Raw genomic sequence first — 16035 nt, 5'->3', positions numbered from 1 at the left:
TTTTGCTTTCCACCGAAAATTGCTTTTGATTCTTTGTTGCCAATGTCTTCTCTTTCTTTTCCTGTTCTTCTTTTCTTCTCTTGCAATGAAAAGAAAACAATGTGGTTATGCTTTTATTATTTTTCTTTTTTTAACCCCCTTTTTTTAAACTCTTTTTCCCTAATCAAATGAGAATGGGAAACATTCTTTTTTTTTTTCAATGATACTTTTTTCTCTTTTAAAGGAAAGCTTTTAATTTAAAAAAAAAACGAATGGTATGGAGAGATTTTTTTCTTCTTCAACAAACGCAGTTCTGGATCGCTCTGCGATCCAGGCGTTCTTTCACTGTGATGATGGCGTTTTTCAGCGATCCAGTTGAAATGAATCGCCTCTTTCTTTCTTTTTTCTCGTGTGAGGGAGCGCATTCTCCTCTGCGATCTCAGCGCAACGAACGGCGCTGTATGGTAACTGGCTTCGCTTCGTTGCTCACAGCACCCAAGGCTGGCAAACGATCCTTGTTCGCTACTATGCTCACAGCACGACGGAATTGGTTCTTTAAAGCTCGCAGCACGTAGGCCGGCCAAGATAATGATGGCATCTCTTCTCCTTTCAAAACAGACGCACGCGGGTGGTGGCTGGGAACGACGTTTCGAATCGATGCACTGCACGGCGTTTCGTATCATGCTGCATTAAGGTTTAAAGCTTTAGAGATTAAAGTGGGTTAAACCCATTAAGGTTTATTGCCTCTTTAAAAATGAAAATGGGCCAAGCAAAGTTTATAATAGTTTAAAGTGGGCCAAGCCCCTTCAACCCACACCTCCTTGATTACGGTGCCTCGATGAAGGTTTCTTCTTGCAAAAAAAATGTTGTGCGCGTGAAACACAAGTGAGGGTACGAGGTGAAGGATAGGGCGAAAAAAAAATGCAACAGCGTGAGACCAATCCTCTGCATATATGTATGTAAAGGTAGGCTGCACCCTCAGGGCGGCGTGGAGGAGAATCAGTAGCACCGCCTCAACTGAGGTGTGGATCGGATCCGCCCACCAATCTCCTATACCAAACAAGCTCATGCGGGCTGAGTGTAATCGGGTCTGCAATAGGTCCGTGAGTGATGAGCCCCAAGTCACTGAAGTGGTGAGAAAACTCCAGTATCTGATCACGCAAAACTTCCTCTACAGAGTTGCAATCCCATGCTGTGTCTGGGGCAACACTGATGAGAGGAAAGGAGAAGGCCACCATGCTGCTCACCACTGAAGGGGAATGACAGGGATGGCACACCACACAAACTCGCAAGGGCACGATCAGTGTCTCAAAAGGACCAGCATCGAGCTGGAGACACCTGAAAAAATCGTAATCCACTGGGAGCCCCATCACTCGCGGGGCCCCCCTGGTGGAGAGAATTCTGTGGCGGGCGAAGCTAGGATCGCCATCTCCACCGGCCCGGAGTGGCAGTGGAACAGCCGCTGAACTGAACTCTGGCCTACCCAACTGCGCTGCCCCGGGGCAGTGGGTGGTCTGGAGGAGTATCCTGGAGAGGCCGAGGGAGGGATGGTGGCTCGCGGAGAGGAGGGGGGAGAGCGAGGAGAGGATGGAGAGGGATCTGCCAGAGGAGAGGTGTCAGGGGGGGCCGTCGGGGGAGGCGAGAGGGAGGGGGGCTATGGGGGGGAGAGGGAGGGGAGGAAGGAGTGCTCTCCGAGTGAGGGGAAGAGGTGCCGGGAGTCGCAGAGTGCGGCTCGGGATCCTCAGGAATCTGCTCCATGGAGGGGGCGGGGCCCCCCGCGGGGGGAGGCGGGGAGGAGCAGGGTCTCCACGTGGGGGGTACCACCGGCGGCCTCAACAGGCACTGAGATTGAATCCTCGTCCATCGGGGTGGGACCTGCTGGCCACCTATCCCTGACCGGAGCATAAGTGCGGGTAGGTGCCTGGACGCCAGCCGGGGTCGCCTGTTCGCCAGCCTGTCCGCCAGCCTGTGCTGCCTGCTGCCTGCTGCTGCTGGCGTCTGCGAGATGGTCCCTGCGGGCCGGGCGTTTTTGCCGGTGAACCTCCTGCCATCTGCCAACCTCCTGGGACTGCGCGGCATGCTCCGCAGGGGCCTGCTCGTCAGATGATGGCGCCTGCTGAGACGAGCCAGGGATGTCCGATCTCTGAGGTGGATGGCCTGAAGGGGGTCCAGAGGCGGCAGAGCATGAAGGATGACCCCCCTTGCGGGGACAGGCGCGTGCGAGGTGGCCCATCTCCCGACAGATGTAGCACTGGCCGGGGAGGCCCGAATACTCCACGCGCTGTATCAGATGTCCTCCAGAAAGACAAGGGAGGAGGATCGTCTTCGGGAGGGACTCCGGTGAGACGGAACCACAACACGAATGGCCGGGAGTCCTGTTGCCCGAGCTATCATTGAGGTCGCTATCTAAGGCGTCTCCACCACCTGCCCGAATGCCTTGCCAATGGATGACAAGAGGGGCAAGTACTCCCTGCGGAGTCCAGGAAAGCAGATAGTGATGGGGAAACCTGTTGCGCCTGCTAGCGGGTCAGAAGCGGGGTCGAAACCGTGAGTCCATCGCGCCAGGAACGCCCGGGATGAGCGGAGGGCAGTGGGGCTCCGAGCCAGCACCGTCTAAGCTGCCTGGGGAGACTCGAAATCCACCTGGTAGTAGCCACGTCCCAAAAAATCGACGCTGACGATCTTGGCAGGCACGCCAACGAGGCTGCCTTGCAGAAGGTTGCGAAGCTCTCTCCGCATAATCGGACGGCTACCCACTATCTTGCAGACCAAGGAGGAGGTCTCAAGAGAGCGGAAACTGTGGAAACAAACAACTGCTGATCTGCAGCTGTGAACTCCAGACGGAGACCGTAATCGATAGGGGTAGTCGGAGCGGCTTCCTGGAGTCCTCCAGAGGGAAAAGGCCAGAGACCGGGGTCACCAACGAGAGGGACACAGCCCTACGAGGAAACGGAGAGGCTAAAGGTGAGGGGATAGCGGGGGGGGAGGGGGGAGCTAACAGTGGGAGGAAGGGCGAGACAGAGGGGGAGGTGAGGGAGAAGGCGGGGGGTAGAGCCGGGGGGGAGGGGCAGAGCAGGAGGTGAGGGAGAAGGCGGGGGGCAGAGTGGGAGGTGAGGGAGAAAGCGGCGGGGGGCAGAGCAGGTTGGGAGGGGGGAGCTGAGGCGGGGGAGCTAGTAGTGGGAGGAAGGGCGAGACAGAGGGGGAGGTGAGGTAGAAGGCGGGGGGAAGAGCTGCGAAGCGGAGGAGAAGGCGGGGGGGAGAAATGGCGGGGGAAAGATGGCGGGGGAGGAAGCGAAGAAGAAGGCGGGGGAGGAGAGATGGCGGGGGAGGAAGCGAGGAAGGAGGCGGGGGAGGAGAAGGCGGGGGGGATGGCGGAGGAGGAAGCGAGGAGGGAGGCGGGGGAGAGAGGCGGAAAGGCAGGGGAGAGGGGGGGAGAGGGGGGGAGAGGGGGGCGCGCGACGGCGAGGAGCAGCAGGGGGAGGGTAGATGGGAGGGGGGGGTTGGGGCGCAGCTCGCGGGAGCAGATCCGGGGCTTATTTATCTTATTCCTAAGAGCGGAGATACCATAGGGTTGGTCTCTATGGACTTAAGTCTCTCATTTTCTCAATACAAATAAGCAAATAGTTGAAGAATAGTCATTTCTATGGTAACTCTTTAGCAAAAGAATGCTTCTCTTTGATATTTTCTTACTTCAAAACCAAACTCTAGGCTTGATAAGCTAGAGATTAAGAAAATGGTATTTTTATGATTTTGTGTTAACAAAATAATGGTTATTTCTTTTAGATTATTTATAAGTAGTTAAAAACTACTTTGATTGATTCTAAATGAGAAATAGATTATCTTATCAATTTGGATAAAGAGGAACAATGGAATTAGCTTAATCTAGTGAGATAATCATAATTAAGTTTATGATGATGGTGAAAGTTATGATTTAAATTCATAGTTTAGATTAAAGCTTAAAATTAGATTTTCTATCATATTTTCATTACAAGGTTTTATTCTTTTAGAAAAATTTAAAATTATCAATAATAGTAGCAAAGCTATGGTAAAATTTTTTGAAAAAAATACATATCTTATTTTTAAGCATAATACTAAATGAGGAACTCCTACTATATTGTAGGTTTAGAAATTTAAAGTAAAAGAATGATTTTGAACATATTTAGGAAAGAATATTTTTTTTGTATTTATGCATAATTAATTAATTAAGAAAAAGTGAAATTTTTGATAAATTTATTTTATGCATAAGAAATTTTTAAATGATAAAATAGGAATTCCCATTACATTTGAAATTCAATCATTTATATGCAAAAAGAGAAATTTTTGCTATACTCAAAATAATGGATATTTTTTTTAGTTTAAAAAAGAGGAATTTTTGATAAATTTATTTTATGTAATTTTTCACTAATAAACCCAATACTTGGTCAACTCTTCATATTATGTAAGCACTTACTCATTTTTGGGGTTTTTTCTTTTATTCTTTGCATTTTTGTCATACCAACACTTGGATTAATCCTATTGGCTCTTTAGAACCTTATTTGGACCTTAGTTAAAAAATTCTAAAAATGTGGACCCTTAGGCTAAGGTCTTTAATACACATATTGAATTAATTTTTAATGCACATTGGAAAACTCTTTTTGAACTTCTATTTCTGGGGAATTCATCTTAGATATTAGGATAAACTTTGTATCCAAAAATATCTCAATTTTGAATATCTCTCTCTAGAATAGTTTCTCTCTCTAGTCTACAAACAAGGGAAAACGATATTTTCTTGCATTCTCAAATAGGGGATGATTACAAGGGATTGACATGAGAGCTTATACATATTTGAGGACTGAGGAGGAACTTTACAAATATGATTAGCATTTAATCATTAGTATTAGCAAGCAATTAGCAAAAAATGAGCTAAACCAAAATCAAAATTGGAAAATTAGAGTATTGTTCCACAGTGGGAAACATCCTCTTGCATCAAATTTCATTGCATCCTCTTGCATTAATCAATTGAAGAGAATTTGTTTCATTATCAATCACTTATGAAATGGTTAGACACTGCCTTAGCACTAAAATCAAGGCTCAAGGTAAGGCCCCCTTACAATCATGGAGCATGTAGAAGTCATCTCAAGATTTAATGGTGATCGTTTTTTCACATGGAAAAGCAAGACCATGTACTTGCTTATGCTTGAGGGGCTTTGGCACCTTATTGAAGATGAAGAAGTGGAGGTTAAGCCACTTCAAAACAACTAAGTATTGGGCCTCATCGCTCAAAATCTTGGTGTGATGATGTGATTAGTCACATTGATGGCATCAAGGATGCCAAGTTGGCATGGCAAGAACTCAACAAGATTTTCGGCACCGACTCAAAGAGCTCAAAGATCAACCTTCTCATGTAGGTTTACAAGCTCGACAAAAAGGAGACTGAAACCATGGCACAACACATCAATAAATTCAAAGGTATCAAACAACAACTTAGTGCATTAAAGAAAGTCATTGAGGAAGATGAATCTATTGCTGTATTGCTAAAAAGTGTTGACGAAGAACCTTATGAATCAATTGTTGCTACACTTAAAAATGTGCCTAACACTAAACTTCAAGATGTAGAATCATCTCTACTTGAACAAGAATCCAAATTCAAAGCTAAAGAATCTCGAGGTGTGGGGTGATACATGATAACACCATGAACCACCTTTAGCCTCAATAGGACCATGGCTAAAGAGATATTCTTCCTCAGCATCAGGCAATGGTTGCAAGAGGCGTGGACATATTGCCTTACGTGCCACTTATGCTGTCGTCTCTCAGTCGGGGCCCGAAAAATATAATTCCTCAAAATGATTTGCGAATCTTTCTCTGCTCGTTTAAGTCATAGCGGATGAGAAAATATGCTAAAAAATGAAAGCAGTCATATCCTAATATTGAGTAAGATCGTGAATACCAGATAAACACGAAACGTCCATCTATAAGATCAAATCCGTCAATTAAAAGTCTTCATTAATGAAGCTTAATCTGAATGAGAATACAACATGAAAATGCATCTTTCTAAGTTTCTATTATAAATTTCTGATAAAAATCATTTTTCCTTCTTAAGCTTTCAACAAAGCTCTGATACCAGCTATGAGACCCCTACCCTCTCCACACGGCCTTCTTTGGGGTGCTGACAGCAGTGGAAGTAGCGACCTCATGTGCAAAAAGGCAGGGTTTCCCACTCGAGACCTCACCCACGAATGTCTAGACGAGAGACTAATCTCGTGGTTCCTCCGAAACCGAGACCGAAAAAACTTCCCTCGCTTGGAAAGCACGGCGATTCCACCAAGAAAATCATCTAACAAAAAATTTATCTAAGTCAAGGCCTTAACTAGCTTTTCTACTCCAACTGGACTCGTAGGTCACATGGCTAGATCAAGGAAGGGACTTGCACTTGGCTCATAGACATCATCGCTTTTCTTTCCCTTAAGCGAGGCACAACCGCTGATTCTTTCCCACAGAACAAGAATCTTCCTGGGACTTATTCTAATTAATGTAACTTGAACGTATCTAACTGTATTGCAAGAATCCATCGATACCCCAACAACCGGCTCATGGGTTAGCCAACTACCCAACCACTGTATTGGTGGGATCCCTTTATATAAAAACTTGGTTAAGTTTTGTCCCCGGGTAGTACCAGGGAAAAGAGTTCCCAAGCCCCCTACCCAGAACTCATGCAAAATATAATTTAGACACACCACTTACGCACCCAATATGAAATTGCCTTTTACAGATTCAGCTATCTTTAAAGAAAAATTGAAACGAAACCATAGTATTTTGATCATTGTGAGATCCCTGTTCCCACCGTGCAACAGATTCGGGGTACTAGCAGCGGAAGTAGCACTTCATGCGCGGGGCAGGGACCCACACTCGGGGCCTCGTCCACGGATATCCGGACAAGAGACTAATCCATCGGTTTTTCAAAAACCGAACCCAAAAAAACTTCCCTTACCCGGAAAGCATGAGCGATTCCACCAGGATAACTCTTTACTCTAACGTAGTCAAGATCATTACTGATCAAACTGATCCGACTGCACCTCTAATGGTACTTGGTCAGATCAAGGAAGAAACTTGCACTTGGATCATTGGGATCAACGCTTTTTTCCCCATCAAGAGGCACAGTCATTGATTCCTATCCATAGAACAATTTACTATCCGGGATTTACTTCATCTATCGTAATAATAGAATTTAAATCTCGATTTACGGATCCATCAGTCCAGCCTAACCCCATCCGATCCCATGGGTTAGCCAACCGCCCAACCACTGTAGTGATGGGATCCAATTTAGAATTTGGTTAGGTTTTGTCCCGGGTACCAAGGAAAAGAGTTCCAAGGCCCCCTAGCCGGAAGTTCATGCAAACATAAAACTAGCCACACCACTTACACACCCAATATGAAAATTGCCTTTTTCTTAGCATTAGCTAACTTTAAAACAATCCTTTAATGAAACCATAGTACCACTGATCACAATCTTCCAATTTATCCAGTTGATTCATAATTTCCCATCATTCCTTCATCAAAGTATCTATGGCATCATTGGCAACTAGAACGCTCACCACTTGTCCACACAAGGACCTTTTCAATAGTTCCTAGCCCATAATACTCGGTAATATAATCACTTATAAAAATCAAGATGGACTCTCGTTGAAGATCAGCAAGATCAACCAACAGATCCATATAAAGAGCCATGGACTCATCCATTGAAGACCAGCAAGGTCAATCAACCAGATCCATGCCCGTTTTCACAAAACAACTCTTACTCCTTGTTCCAATATCTTCCTCGACGCACGCGTGGGTATCCTGGGCAACCCAGAGCCCGAGCACCGTATGGTCAGCACCCTCTAGGATCATTCGCAGGTGACCTAGCGCTTCACTCATAGGCCGCTTCTTTGGTCCCTCATCCACCGTACTGGAAGCTCACCATTTTAATCGAACCGAGGCTGGTCAAGACCTCGGCCGACCTTGCTACACGAGACGTCCTCCATTGACTCTCCGTCAGCAGTTGCAACTTTATCAGTTAGGTCTCCACGACCTTAATCACAAGACGGTCAAAATGCTTTCCCAGCATTCTTGACATAAAACAACCATTTACAAACAGCATTTACAAACAGTTTACAAATACAATTTCTATATTAACTCTCATTTTTCCACATTATCCCTCATATAATCCACATTACTTATTCCACATTCCATTTATATGTGTGCTCATCCAATCACATCATTTTCCATCTCTTCACTTCAGATTCCTTCACATCACATATCATATATTCACATCCATACATCCACATCCACATCCACATCCACATTCATATCCATACATCCACATCTACATGCTTACCTCCATTTTCACATCCTCATTTATACATCCACATCCCATATCCACATTCATACATACACATCCATATCCACATCCATACATCCACATCCACATCCATACATCCACATGCATACATCCACTATCACATCCTCATTCATACATCCACATCCACATACATACATACATCCACATCTACATCCACATTCACATACATCCACATCCACATTCCCATTCACATCTATACATCCACATCTACATCCACATACATACATACATCTATATCCACATTTCCATTCACATCTATACATCCACATCTACATCCACATACATACATACATCCACATCCACATTCCACATTCACATCTATACAGCCACATCTACATCCACATTCACATCTATGCATATACATCTTCATGCATACATCCATTTTCACATTCATACATCCACACTCATCTTCATGCATACATCCATTTTCACATTCATACATCCACACTCCCATCTCCACATCCACACATCCACATACATACATCTCTTATCGCATCCTATCCCTTCCCATATCTATTTATAGAATATAAGGGAATTCTTATATTTGATATAAAATTTCTTTACGCATCTAATTATGCATAAATTCCATTTAAGGATACTAACACTTTCGAAATAAAAATCAATCTTAAATTCATTTTAAATGAGAATGACACTTTGAATTAAAATTCAATCTTTTATGCATCTTCCTATGCATAAATTCATTTTAGATGAGAATGACACTTTTAAATTAAAATCAATCTTTTATGCATCTTCTTATGCATAAATTCAATTTAGATGAGAATGACACTTTTGAATTAAAATCAATCTTTTATGCATCTTCTTATGCATAAATTCAATTTAGATGAGAATGACACTTTTGAATTAAAATCAATCTTTTATGCATCTTCTTATGCATAAATTCAATTTAGTAGTAATGACACTTTTAGAATAAAAGAATTTCTCTTATGCATCTAATTTATGCATAAAATCTATTTATGATGAAAATCACACTTTTAGTATAAAAATATCTTTTATGCATAACTCTATGCATGAAATCCAATTATGATAAAAGTAACATTTTTACAATATAATAATCATCTTTTATGCATACCTCTATGCAAGAATTTCAAATGTGATAAAAGTAACACTTTTACAATAAGATAATCATTTAAAAAAGCATTTTTATAATAAAATAATCATTTTCTTTTCATATCCCTATGCAAGAAATTCAATATGCTAAAAGTAACACTTTTGATATAAAAATTTATCCATTATGCATACTTCTATGCATGAAAATAAAAATGATAAAAGTAACACTTTTGATATAAAAATTTATCCATTATGCATACTTCTATGCATGAAAATAAAATGATAAAAGTAACGCTTTTGATATAAAAATTTATCCATTATGCATACTTCTATGCATGTAAATAAAAATGATAAAAGTAACACTTTTGATGGGGTTTGAGAATGTGGTGCAAGTGGTCACGTCTACTAATTGGCAAAAGGGTATGGCTGGGGTTGATAGAGTAGGTTTTTATCCATTATGCATACTTCTATGCATGTAAATAAAAATGATAAAAGTAACACTTTTGATATAAAAACTTATTCTTTATGCATAATATAAAAATTCAACTTCTTCATGATTATAATGAAATTCTTTCAATTAATCTAGGATGATAATTCCTAGAATATGGTAGGAAGTCCTCTTTCTACGCTTTGAATGAAATTATTTTATGCATAATTTTTATAAAAATTTTGCCATAGCTCCGCTGCTATGACTTAAAAATCTCAATTTTTCTAAGGGATAAAGCTTATCATTAAGGAAATAATTAGAATGGTCTCTAATTGGATCATCAATCCATAATGGATTGAATCATCAATATGCATAAACTAAAAGCATAGAAAAAAAGCCATTAATTTGGCCTCAAGCATAGCTTAATCTTGGATTAAGGAAAAGCTTTATGAAAAGCTTCATTTGGATTGAGAATGGGTCATGAGTATGACCATTTCTTGAGTGAGAGAGAGAAATTACATAAAAATCATTAGAATTTAAACATAAATGGAAATTAACTTCAATAGCATTTATTAAAATATGTAACTCTTCACTACTATTCACCAATTAACTTCAATAGCGTTTAAAAAACCATACCAATTAAGCTTCTCAAGCTTGAGAGGGGTTGAGAAGAGAGAAACATTGAGAAATTATAGAAAAGATCAATATTAACTAATTACCTTACAAATTGCTTGATTCTTTGTTCACGGTAGAGGCCCCCAACCAATCAATTGGTTAAGTATGTTGATGGAGCCACTAATGGGGATTGAAGAAAGAGGGAAGCTCCAAAAACTAGTGAATTATTAAATGAATTCACAGTTCTTGGCTTAGGTGGAGTAGAGTAACGATGCATAAACACTACATATTTTTCAACAAGGGGGAGGCTTCCATTTATCGGAAAAATTGAGCTCCTAACCAAACAAATTGATTCTAGAATTTTCCAAATCAGTTTGGTCAATTTTTGACCATTTTTAGGTCAGTTAAGCTAACTTTTTGGAACTAGACTTGAATGAGGAGAGAGGAGAGATGAAATATCTCAATTTTTATGAGTTTAAAACTCATTCAAGCATGTGAAATATGCACCTCCTTTAAAGAACTCCCCTTCCTTACATATGTGTCATAATGGAATCATTATACCCAAAATATCTCATATTTTTAATATTGCTCATAGTTTTTTACTAATAAACCTTGTACATTTTCAACTCTTCATCTTATGTGAAATATGCATCTCCTTTAAAGAACTCCCCTTCCTTACATATGTGTCATAATGGAATCATTTTAATATTGCTCATAGTTTTTTACTAATAAACCTTGTACATTTTCAACTCTTCATCTTATGTGAAATATGCACCTCCTTTAAAGAACTCCGATTCCTTACATATGTGTCATAATGGAATCATTTTAATATTGCTCATAGTTTTTTTTTACTAATAAACCTTGTACATTTTCAACTCTTCATCTTATGTGAGCATTTACTCATTTTTGGGTATCTTCTTTTACAAATTGGATTTATCTCCTCCCTACACATGGATTGATGCTATTGGCCCATAGGAACCTTAATTGGACCATAATCCAAAAATTTCTGAAAATCTAGACCCTTAGACTAAGGTCCTTTATACCCATTTCCAATAGATTCTAATTGCACATTGGAAAGTTCTTTTTGAATTTCTGTTTCAGGAGGGAAACTTATTTTAATAAGATGAGATAATTTTCTATCCAAAAATATTAAAAATCTGAATATTCTCTCTCTAGAATATTTTCTCTCTCTAGGTTAAAACAGTTAGAAACAAGGTCTTTATATTTCTGAAGAGGGATTGATTACAGGGGAAGATACTAGACATCAAAAGGGGGGGTTGGGGGAGGAATCTTACATTCTACCCCACTTAAAAAATGCGAGATGTCCTCATCTCGCAAACTGGGATAATTTCGCAAGATGCACGAATTATGAGACTTAGAGAAAAATTTAAATCAGGATTAACCACCAAGAAAAAGTCTCAAAGAGAGCAAGATTCAAGATAAGAACAAGATTTAAACTTTATTCATTCTTGGAACTTATAGAGTAAAGATAGAAGATCTCTTTACACTTCCATAAGCCCGTCCATCATATGATCACAAAAGCAGCACTTACAAGCTGCGCATGTATAAGGTAACTCATCTATGGGAATAATTCTGTTGGTTATTTTGCTGCACCTATCTCAGTGGTATCCGGGTGATCTAACAAAAGGACCTCTGAGAGGTAAGCCAAAAACGGGGTAAAGGCATATCTTCTCATGAGGAAGAAAACACGCCAGTAAGAAGACCCACTCAGAAAACCCAAGATGTCTTGATCTCATGACGCAGTAGTATCGGGGACCCAAACCCAAGGCTTCGATAACCATGGCCAAGCGGACATTGTTACAAAAGTGTTGCTGACCCCAGGGTGTTACCCTAGTTATGTCTTGATAGGTCCGCCATTTGGTCTGAGCTACAGACGTTCCCAAGTGAGGAAAAAGTGAGCGCTCATACTGTTCAATAAAATCTTTCTTCACAGACTCACTTGCATCTTGAAGGTGAGAAATCATCATGGATAAAACTAATTCCTGTTGCCAAGCCATGAAGGAGATTAAGAAGAAGGGAGATCGATGGATTATAACTTTTAGAAATCAACATTTAGCCCACATACATACATTTACATAAATAAAATTGCTACAAATACTTACGAATTCATGGCATCTTTCTTTTATTTTTGAGAGGGAATAATTATAAGATCAAAAAGGGAGATTCTTACTCCTGTATACCTCGAAGGCTGGGGAGGAATCTTACATTCTACCCCACTTAAAAAAGTGCGAGATGTCCTCATCTCGCCAAGTAGAGGACAACTCTTTTTCTTAAGATCTAATTTATTCTAGGTTTCCTTATATTTTGGTCAACCCAACAGAATACGGGGATAAATATCCCTTATATAGAACTCATCATTAAATAACAATTCATTTCAGATCATATCATTCATATCTTTAACATGATAATGGTCTATTAGATCAAAAATTTTTCTTTCTGAACATTCCTCCACGGAAATTTCAGTCAAGCAAGTTTTCAATTTGTCATCCCTTAACTTGATATACCGAGTCAAGTGTTAACAGTAGCACTTTGACAGCACAATCCACTAATCTCATAGTGATTTGCTGAAATCATTATCATCATTTATCATTACAGGGACTCGTTCCATTCATCCTCATGGTGGTTTTGCTCAGGTTATTATATTTCAACTAAATTTCAAAAATCATCATTTTTCAATCAGAATCCCAATCAATTCATCAGTTCCAAAATAGAATTAAAAATCATATCAACCACTTTCGAATTCATCAACTGGATACCATTAATGCTTATAATTTCAAGTCTTAGATTTACTCGTATATACTGCCAGTAAAGAGCTGCAGTTATACCCTCGGTATATACGGATAGTCATGAAACTCGAAACTATAAGGTAAATACCATCATGTCTAGGCCTCAAGCAAGTCAGGGTTCCATGCAATTGCGATACTTCCAATTGAAGACCCAATTACTAATTTACGAATTTCAATTTGAATTAACAATTTGTATTATATCACGCAATTACAACCTTTTTGTGCGCCTTGATAACTTTTGACATAATTGGCTCCTCAGTTGATCTTATTGGAGATCTATGACATAAATCTGATAAACAGATTTTTCTTTATCCGATCGTCCGTAAACAATCACTTAAAAAAAACATTTGTATATTTATATACAAGTTGCAATAAGTACATAGAGCAACTCGGCTCTGAGTTCAAAATCTCCTTGGAAGATATATAAGAGGACCGTACTGGGCCATAGTCATGCCCTGTTAAATAAGTTCTCTAACTGCGAAGGGGGCTATTATTTTCTCCTTAGGGATAAATCGACTAAGGAGTCTATAAATTCGACATGAAAGTCTGAAATTTCGAGGCGTCGAATGATATAGAATGACACCACGCACTATTTTCAGCTTTAACAGGATCATAGTCAATGAGAGATTCTGCCACAGCATTGTACAGCGGTCGCAAGGGGCGTGGACATATTGCCCTACAAACCACTTATGTTGTATTCTCTCCGCTGGGGTAGGAAAATATAAATCCGCGAAATGGCGTGCGAGTCTTGCTCGGCTTGTTTGAGTTGAAGCAGAAGAGATGAGATGCTCGAAGGAAAATGCAATCATATCTTGAGACTGGGTGAGGTCGGGAATACCAGATAAATGGGGAACTTCCATCTATAAAAACAATTTCTTTGATTAAAATTTCTTCATTAAAGAGGCTTACGGAATGAAAATACATTATGAAAATGCTGTTTCTGAATTTTTATTACTAATTTTAGATAAGAATTTAATTATCTTTATTAGCTTTCAATTTCGCTCTGATACCAACTGTGAGATCCCTGTTCCCACCGTGCAATAGATTCGGGGTACTAGCAGCGGAAGTAGCACTTCATGCGCGCGGGGCACGGACCCACACTCGGGGCCTCGTCCCCACGGATATCCGGACAAGAGACTAATCCGTCGGTTTTTCAAAAATCGAAGCCGAAAAAACTTCCCTTACCCGGAAAGCATGGGCGATTCCACCAGGATAACTCTTTACTCTATTGTAGTCAAGATCATTACTGATCAAACTGATCCGACTGCACCTCTAACGGTACTTGGTCAGATCAAGGAAGAAACTTGCACTTGGATCATTGGGATCAACACTTTTTTCCCCATCAAGAGGCACAGTCGTTGATTCCTATCCATAGAACAATTTACTATCCAGGATTTACTTCATCTATCGTAATAATAGAATTTAAATCTCGATTTACGGATCCATCAGTCCAGCCTAACCCCATCCGATCCCATGGGTTAGCCAACTGCCCAACCACTGTAGTGATGGGATCCAATTTGGAATTTGGTTAGGTTTTGTCCCGGGTACCAAGGAAAAGAGTTCCAAGGCCCCCTAGCCGGAAGTTCATGCAAACATAAAACTAGCCACACCACTTACACACCCAATATGAAAATTACCTTTTTCTTAGCATCAGCTAACTTTAAAACAATCCTTTAATGAAACCATAGTACCACTGATCACAATCTTCCAATTTATCCAGTTGATTCATAATTTTCCATCATTCCTTCATCAGAGTATCTATGGCATCATTGGCAACTAGAACGCTCACCACCTGTCCACACAGGGGCCTTTTCAATAGTTCCTAGCCCATAATACTCGGCACTATAATCACTTATAAAAATCAAGATGGACTCTCGTTGAAGATCAGCAAGATCAACCAACAGATCCATATAAAGAGCCATGGACTCATCCATTGAAGACCAGCAAGGTCAATCAACCAGATCCATGCCCGTTTTTACAAAACAACTCTTACTCCTTGTTCTAATATCTTCCTCGACGCACGCGTGGGTATCTTGGGCGACCCAGAACCCGAGCACCGTATGGTCAGCACCCTCTAGGATCCTTCGCAGGTGACCTAGCGCTTCACTCATAGGCCGCTTCTTTGGTCCCTCATCCACCGTACCGGAAGCTCACCATTTTAATCGAACCAAGGCACGTCAAGACCTCGGCCGACCTTGCTATGCGAGACATCCTCCATTGACTCTCCGTCTCAGCAGTTGCAACTTTATCAGTTAGGTCTCCACGACCTTAATCACAAGACGGTCAAAATGCTTTCCCAGCATTCTTGACATAAAACAGCCATTTACAAACAGCATTTACAACAAACAGTTTACAATTCATTTTAGATGAGAATGACACTTTTAAATTAAAATCAATCTTTTATGCATCTTCTTATGCATAAATTCAATTTAGATGAGAATGACACTTTTGAATTAAAATCAATCTTTTATGCATCTTCTTATGCATAAATTCAATTTAGTAGTAATTACACTTTTAGAATAAAAGAATTTCTCTTATGCATCTAATTTATGCATAAAATCTATTTATGATGAAAATCACACTTTTAGTATAAAAATATCTTTTATGCATAACTCTATACATGAAATCCAATTATGATAAAAGTAACATTTTTACAATATAATAATCATCTTTTATGCATACCTCTATGCAAGAATTTCAAATGTGATAAAAGTAACACTTTTACACTAAAATAATCATTAAAAAAACATTTTTATAATAAA

Source organism: Cibotium barometz, chromosome 64 (assembly GCF_041138505.1).
Source record: "Cibotium barometz isolate CiBa-2024 chromosome 64, ASM4113850v1, whole genome shotgun sequence".
NCBI classification, from domain to species: domain Eukaryota; kingdom Viridiplantae; phylum Streptophyta; class Polypodiopsida; order Cyatheales; family Cibotiaceae; genus Cibotium; species Cibotium barometz.
The sequence above is the reverse complement of the archived record's forward strand: the minus strand, read 5'-3'. Positions refer to the sequence as shown.